Genomic DNA, 7528 nt, shown 5'->3' with positions numbered 1-7528 from the left:
CAGTGGCCACACAGCAGGTGAGCAGTGGCCACACAGCAGGTGAGCAGTTGCCATAAAGCAGGTGAGCAGTGGCCACACAGCAGGTGAGCAGTGGCCACACAGCAGGTGAGCAGTTGCCATAAAGCAGGTGAGCAGTGGCCACACAGCAGGTGAGCAGTGGCTGCTCAGCAGGTGAGCTGTGGGCCCACAGCAGGTGAGCTATAGGTCAACAGCAAGTGACTGTTGGCTACACAGCAGGTGACTTGTGGGCTGCATAGCAGGTGAGTGGTGGATGAGTGAGCAATGCTTCATCTGTAGTTACAGCCGCTCACTACCTCTCACATTACTACCTGAGCCCTGCCTCCTGTCAGATCAGCAGCAGCATTAGATTCTCACAGGAGCATGAGCCCTAGGTGAACTGCTGCTCCTGTGGGATCTAAGTTACACACTCCTTATGAGAATCTGAGGCCTGATGATCTGAGGTGGAGCTGTGGCAGTGATGTGAGCTCTGGGAAGTGGCTGCAAACACAGATTACCTTTAGCAGAGAGATTGGATTGCACAAACACCATAATAAATTAATTGCTTATAGACTCATATCAAAACTATCCCCCCGTCTCCCAGGTCCATGGAAAAATAATGTTCCATGAAACTGGTTCCTGGTGCCAAAAAGATTGGGGACTAATGCTCTAGGTTCATATATAGGAAACCCAAAGGACAGAGGAGCATGTTAAATACCCAGGGATTCAATCTGCAAAATACAGACTAGGAAGCTCTACAGGACAAACAAGCCATTTTCTTTAGCCAATAATTGCATAGAAAAAATATGGAAGCAGAATGCATAGATTAAAAAAAAATAAGCTTAAGAGAGAGACTGATGGCAATGTGTAGACATTATTTAGAAAATGATTCAAAAACTATAAGATATTAGAAAATTTGAGATTATTGTAAATGTAAACACTGCATATTTTTAACTTTCTTAGTGTGATAATGGTATTGTAATTTTCTCTGTTTTAAAAGAATGTTTATGGTTTATAGATACATACTGAAATGTTATGAATAAAATGACATATTATTTTGGATATAGGGTAGGGTGTGGGAGTGAGTTACAATGTAAATAAAATGAAATTGACTGAGTTAATAATTGGTGAAGTTGGATAATAGGTACATGGGGATCTTGTATTATTGTGAATATTCATATACGTTTTTTAAATTCTTTATAATGTAAGGGGGGTTGTACACAGAGTTAGTTTATAATGTCACATGGCTGGAAAACAGATGAGCCAGGATTTAAACAAAGATACTTTTAGTCTAGAATTGATTTTCTTAAGTACTATACTACCTGAAAAACAATCTTGAAATGTGGATATTAAACAATTACAGAAGAGCTGAAGGGAATCAGCTTCCGCGTCTCACCTCCCACTATTGGTCACTACAGAGTCCCCCAGAGGTAGCAGAAGGACACTGCAAGCTGAATTTTGAAACACTGCGCTTTCTCTGGATGTTCTGGGTAAACTGCAGTCACGCCCTTTCATTTACTTTCCTGCCATCTCGCTCTCTAAGGGAAAGCATCTAACTTCCCTATGGGTTGCATATGCCTCTGCTTAATAAAAATTAAAAAAAAAATCTCTCAAAAGACTTAGTATTTAAACATCTTCATGGGAAAGTGTGACTTAAGCCTTTACTTTGCCCAAAAGATAAAACTTCATCTTTTCTTGGCTCTTGGCTTGGCTTAAGTGAAATTCTTAATTCACTTGAGAATTTCCAAAGTTAACTCAGAGTCGACTGGCATCTGTCCTGTTTCTCAGCGGGGTTGTATCAGAATTCTGGGTGCCCACCAATCTGGGAATGGGAAGGTGTCCAGCATCCGCATGCCCGCTGCGCTGTGCCCGTCCTCACCTGTCTGGTGCCCAGACAATCACAGACAGACTCGTGTGGAGCTCTGCTCAGAAGTCAGTGGGATCACAGGCTCACTGCCTGTGAAGAGAGCACAGCTTTCTTTGCTGTTCTTTGTCACCAAAGAATTCTGAGGCTCAGGTCCAGACTTCTTGGGCTGCCCAATCTCATCCTGTCCTTCTTTCCGCCGAGGTGAGGTTTTCAAGTTTCACCCAAGAAGCAAGAAGACATTCGTCCATTCTCCCCAAATTCACACTTCCCCTTGCAGTTGCCAGACCAAGGAGTCATCTGTCTGTTACTCAAGCCTGTCAACAGAGAAGCAGGCGAGAGAGCAACTGGGGAACAGTGGGGACACCTCCTCAAAGAGTTGTTCTATTCTCCTATTTCTGTTACCTTTATACTCTCACAGCAAGAGTCAGTAAGCATCAGCAATGTTGTTACTCACCACAGTATAAGTTAAACAGATTCCCCTGCACAGGTCACAAAGTTACACAATATCTTCCTATCTTAAAGTGGTTCTATCTTCAAAGCATTTTTACTCGAGACTAAATTCATAGTTAGTCAACACTTCACTGGGTGCCCTGGGTGTCCTGGGTCCTTGACCAGTACCATGGTCCCGGACCTATCTCCAACAGTAGCCTTGAAAGTGAATAAACAGTCTCCAGATGTTGGCACGCAGGCTCATGGCCTTGGTAGGGCCTGGGCAGCAGTGCCCTGCGTGAAGTGGCCATGCAGATGAACATGGAGCAGTGTCATTGTGGACTTTGACCCAGGAGTAGGGGAGTGCGCTGCTCCCTGTCGGACTCCACCACCACTACTTCCTGTTTCTCCATCTCCCCAAATTCAAGGAATATCTATCTAGTAACTAGGGGGAGAAAACTCACTATGTCTTTTCACATCACCTTCCAAGGCTCTGTCTTACATCTGGCCTGCAGATTTTGAATCTCAAAAACTAAGAAACTAAAAGATAATATTTCATTTTCATATCCTACACCCATCTGTGAGATCCCTGTAGCCAGCAGGGTAGGGGTAACAGCATACACAAAAAAGACTGTATCTGTGGGTACATTAAAACACTGTCATGCCACCAGAGTAATTGTACCAATGGCTGCTGCAGAGGTCCATAAAACCTGAAAATTTCTCTCTTACATAGCTATCACGGGAGGAAACTGGTTTCAGCTGGCTTTTTCCAGCACAAGCTGACATGGCTTACACCATTTTCTTTTTAAATTATGCTGACTGTCCTAGTCTGGTTGCAGCAAATCAGACCAAGGAGCAACTCATTGGCCTCAGTCGCCTGCCTGCAGAACACAAGGGCAGCTGCTGCTGAGGGGGCTAGATGTGGTGTTTGACCTGTAACAGTGGCTCCTTCCTAAGTGGGTATAAACTGGCCCACACAAGGCTGCCCTTTAGGAGTAATTGTTCTAGGAGAACAGAGAGAAGGCAGTTCCTTTCCCACCTTGAGGTTGGGTAGGCATTCAAACGACTTTGAGCAACTTGTTGGTAACTGTATATTGCCACATGGGGAAATGAGGGCTACAGAGATGATCAAGCGGCTGACGGGGTTAACTCCTTCATTGCCTCATGTTTCCCAACACTTTTGCACTAGATCTCCATTACGTAGTAATCCAGTATGCACCTTCAGTCTGTACACCCTGACGTGCTCCTATTACGCCCTTCGTGGGATTTGGGAGACTTAAAGAAGTGAACAGTATAAACCTCCTACCACGGTGTCTAGGGAATGATAAGTAGCAGGCTGATACATTTAAAATATCTTATTAAATGATCATTACTTTTTAGAGAGAGGGTTACCTTCTATTGCTGAGGCTAGAGTGCAGTGATTCAATAATAGCCTCACTGCAATCCTGAACTCCTGAGCTCAAGTGATCCTTTTCTCAGCCTCCTGATTAGCTGGGGCTGCAGTGCACCTCCATGCCTGGCTACTATTTTTATTTTTTATTTTTTGTTTTTGTAGACATAGGGTCTTACTATGTTGCTTAGGCTCGTCTTGAACTCCTGGCCTCAAGTGATCCTCCTGCCTAGGCCTCTCAAAGCACTGGGATTACGGGTGTGAGCCACCTTACTCCACCTATTGTTAACTATTATTGATTGATTCATACCAGAATGTGATATGCGGTAACTAAGTTAATATTCTGAAAGGGCTTGAGAATTACTATTCAGTGATCATTGAATATTTATTAAGGAGTCACTATTTCCTGCAGTGCTCGGACACTCAGTGTCAAAAAGGCTTTGTACTTCTTCTTTCTTGAAGTTATGAGCTTTCTTAAGATAGAGAAGCTGAGACATACGCCCGTAAGAGATCTGTTATCCTCCACTCAAATTTTTCTAATCTCTGGAAATAAGTAAGTTTCTTAAGTTGAGAAAAGTAAAAATTGATATGATTAGTTAAACATAATCACAGAGCAGGCAGCCATATGGACTCTCAGGCTGTCTCTGAAATACCTTCCATAGGTGTGACCATTTCTGGTGAGCAGGTGCCTTCCTGGTCTATCGGTGCATAACAGATCACACTCAGACTTGACAGATGTAAATAGCAGCCCACGTTAGCACAGGCTTTCTGAGTGAAGAGGTGAGGGGAGACTGATGAGTCACTCTGACTCAGTCTCTGAGGAGGTTGCAGGTCAGGGCTCCAGACCAGAAGCTACCTTTCCCCATCTGAGTGCTCCAAGACTGAGCGAGAAGCTGAGTGACCCAAGACAGAACCGCAGTCATTTACAACCTTATCTTGGAAGTTTCAGCTCATGGCTTCTGTCATATTCTTCTGACAGAAGGGAGTCATGAGTCCAGTCCCACTGCAGAGGAAGTCTACAAGGACCTGGGTACCAAGAGGCGGTGTTCCTGGTGCCATCCTGGAGACAGCCTGCAAGACGCGGATGTCATAGCACTGCCATGATGAAGATGCGGCCTGGACGAGACATCTGTTCCCAGCTGGATGCTTGGCAAGTGCCTGGCTACATGGACACTTCCAGTGTGATGGCAGCAGATTTCAAAAAGAGAACTCACACTGGAAGACGTAGATGTAACACCACGGTGCTCCAGACCATTTAACACAGACGAGAAGTGTGGAAGGTTGGAAAGGGGGGCTCTGCTCTTGACCATGTGAGGGAGGCCCTGGCCTGCTCAAATTCACTGACCACTCAGCAAATAATGCTAAGTTTTTAGAGATTTTTTCTTAAGAAGATAGCTCTACCTCAATGACAATAGAGGGGGTTATGCTCAGAAACTATCTGTTTCCACATAATGTGGACTTCTCAGAGAGGCAGCTATCAGAAAATAGTCCCAGGACCTGTGTCACACTATAGTAAGTAAATATACTATAACGGTTTTGTCTTTTAAATGTCGTGGACTTTTTAAAGTAGTTACGCAGTAGTACTTGCATTTACTGTAAGAACATTAACAGAAGATACTGCAGAAAGACTTCTGCCTTCTAAGGTGGCCTTTGAATCCATTACCAAGAACCAGGTGTCCTCAAACTACAGCCCGTGGGCCACATGCAGCCCGCCTAGGACATTTATCTGGCCTGCCAGGTGTTTTTGCCACAGCTGCCTGTCCTGCTTAGCAGCCAACTCATCCTAGGGCCCACAGTCTGGCCCCCCAACGGTCTGAGGGACAGTGAACTGGCCCCCTGTTTAAAAAGTCTGAGGACCCCTGACCAAGACCAGCAATTCACAAAAGGGAATTTTGCATGGCTGGTACTGTGCACAGTGGTGGTGGGGAGTGTGTGGCTAGTCTACACCACCTGCCAAGACTGTGGGAAGAAAAGAAACCAGAGGGGCTGGGCCTCCCACACCCTGACAACAGGAGGGCACTTTTGAAGAACCTCTAAAGAGGTCAGTTTGACAATGTACCCTCAAATTACAACATGCTTATACTCTTTGACCCAGAAATTCCAGTTGCAGGAACTTATCTTAAAAAATACATTTTTACACATGTGAAATGCTGCATGTACAATTTACTCAATGCAACACTATTTGCAGTAGCAAAAAACAGGATATAATCTAAATGTTCATCATTGGAGGAATGACAGAAAAAAATTATGGCATATCATCATGCTGCAAAATTATGTATTTGTAAAAAAGTATGAAGCTGTCCCCATAAAAACCTGTATACCAATGTTTACAGCAGCTTCATTTATAATGGATGAAACTTGGAAGACCCAAGGTGTCCTTCAGTGTGTGAACAGATAAATAAACTATTTATCTATGTCTAGATGTATTTTCAGTGGTAAATTGAGATAATTCAATGCTAAAAAATGAATTATCAAGATATGGAGGAAACGTGAAAGTGTGTTACTAAATGAAAGAAGCTGATCTGAAAAGTCATACACTGATTCCAGCTGAGTGATATTCTGGAAAAGGCAAAATGGTGAGGAGAGTCAGAAGTCAGGTTGCCAGGGCTGAGGGGGAGAAAGGATGAACAGATGGAGCACAGAGAGGTTTTAGGACAGTTTTACTGTCCTATGTGATACTACAACTGTGGACATGTGACATTGTATTTATATGCAGTCCAAACCCACAGAATGTACAACACCAAGAGAGAACCCTAATGTCAACTACAAAGTGTGGGTTATGATGTCAACACAGGTTCTCCAGTGGTAACAAACACACCACTACAGTGGACGGTTTTGATGGTGGGGAAGGTTGTTCCTTCGTGGGGGGCTGATGAGAACTTTTTGCACTTTTTGCTCAACTTTATTGAGCAGATTTGTCTTTATTGGTCTAAAAAATAGTCTACTACAAAAAAGGGGCGTGAGGAACAGGAACATCTGTAAGACAGGCTATTAAGTAACCAAAGCAGGGTCTTTCCTGTGAGATTATTCAGTGGAAAGAGAACTTTGCAGAGTGGTGTCTTCAAGTGGCTCAGCGGTATGATGAAGGATTTGTCTGATTTGTCCCTTGGACTGATTCCCCTTTGGTAATATGCTAATGCCCTTGAAGGAAAGGCTGTGTTCATAGTGTAACCAGTCTTATCTTTGAAATATCGTTTGGCTCCTGGGAATATCGGTACCATCTGGTACCATCTGATAAGGAATGCCGATGTCACATCTCCAGAGAGCTTCCGTGGGTTGCACAGCAACAGACCGCAGGCCACAGTACATCCAAATTGGCCAGTTCATCTTGACACAAAAGCAAACAGTTCATTAATCATGGTGTAACCCCCTCTCACCCTGTCTCCATATTGCCTGCCTATAAGGAAAGCGATGTATTTATTTATTGAACAAAACAAAACTCCTGCTTCCAACTAGTGGGAGGAAAGGTCAAATTGCCAAGCCATGATGTAATCACCTTGAGGTCACATCTGTAGCATAGCACCACTTGGGAGAACAGTGTGTGCTGAGTGACCAGCGTGCCGTCCGTGACACTGACATGGACAGATTGAGCACACACTAGTGTTGCTTTGGGTAAATTGTACATGCTCTGCGTAGGGGGCTGCTTTTGTCCATCACTTCAGAGAGTCCAAACAGGCCTGAAATTGATGGCAACTCAGATCTGATGCCCTTTTAAGAAAGAAAAAAGTAAAAGAATGGATCATTGCTTCTAAAAGACATGGGCAGAAATCGTCAAGTTCTGATTTGAGGTGCAGAAATGATTACAAGCTGAAGTGACCTAACCCAGGAAGCAAACAGCACATCTC

This window comes from Otolemur garnettii, unplaced genomic scaffold (assembly GCF_000181295.1).
Source record: "Otolemur garnettii isolate 467f Iridium unplaced genomic scaffold, OtoGar3 scaffold00182, whole genome shotgun sequence".
Classification (NCBI taxonomy): Eukaryota; Metazoa; Chordata; class Mammalia; order Primates; family Galagidae; genus Otolemur; species Otolemur garnettii.
The sequence above is the reverse complement of the archived record's forward strand: the minus strand, read 5'-3'. Positions refer to the sequence as shown.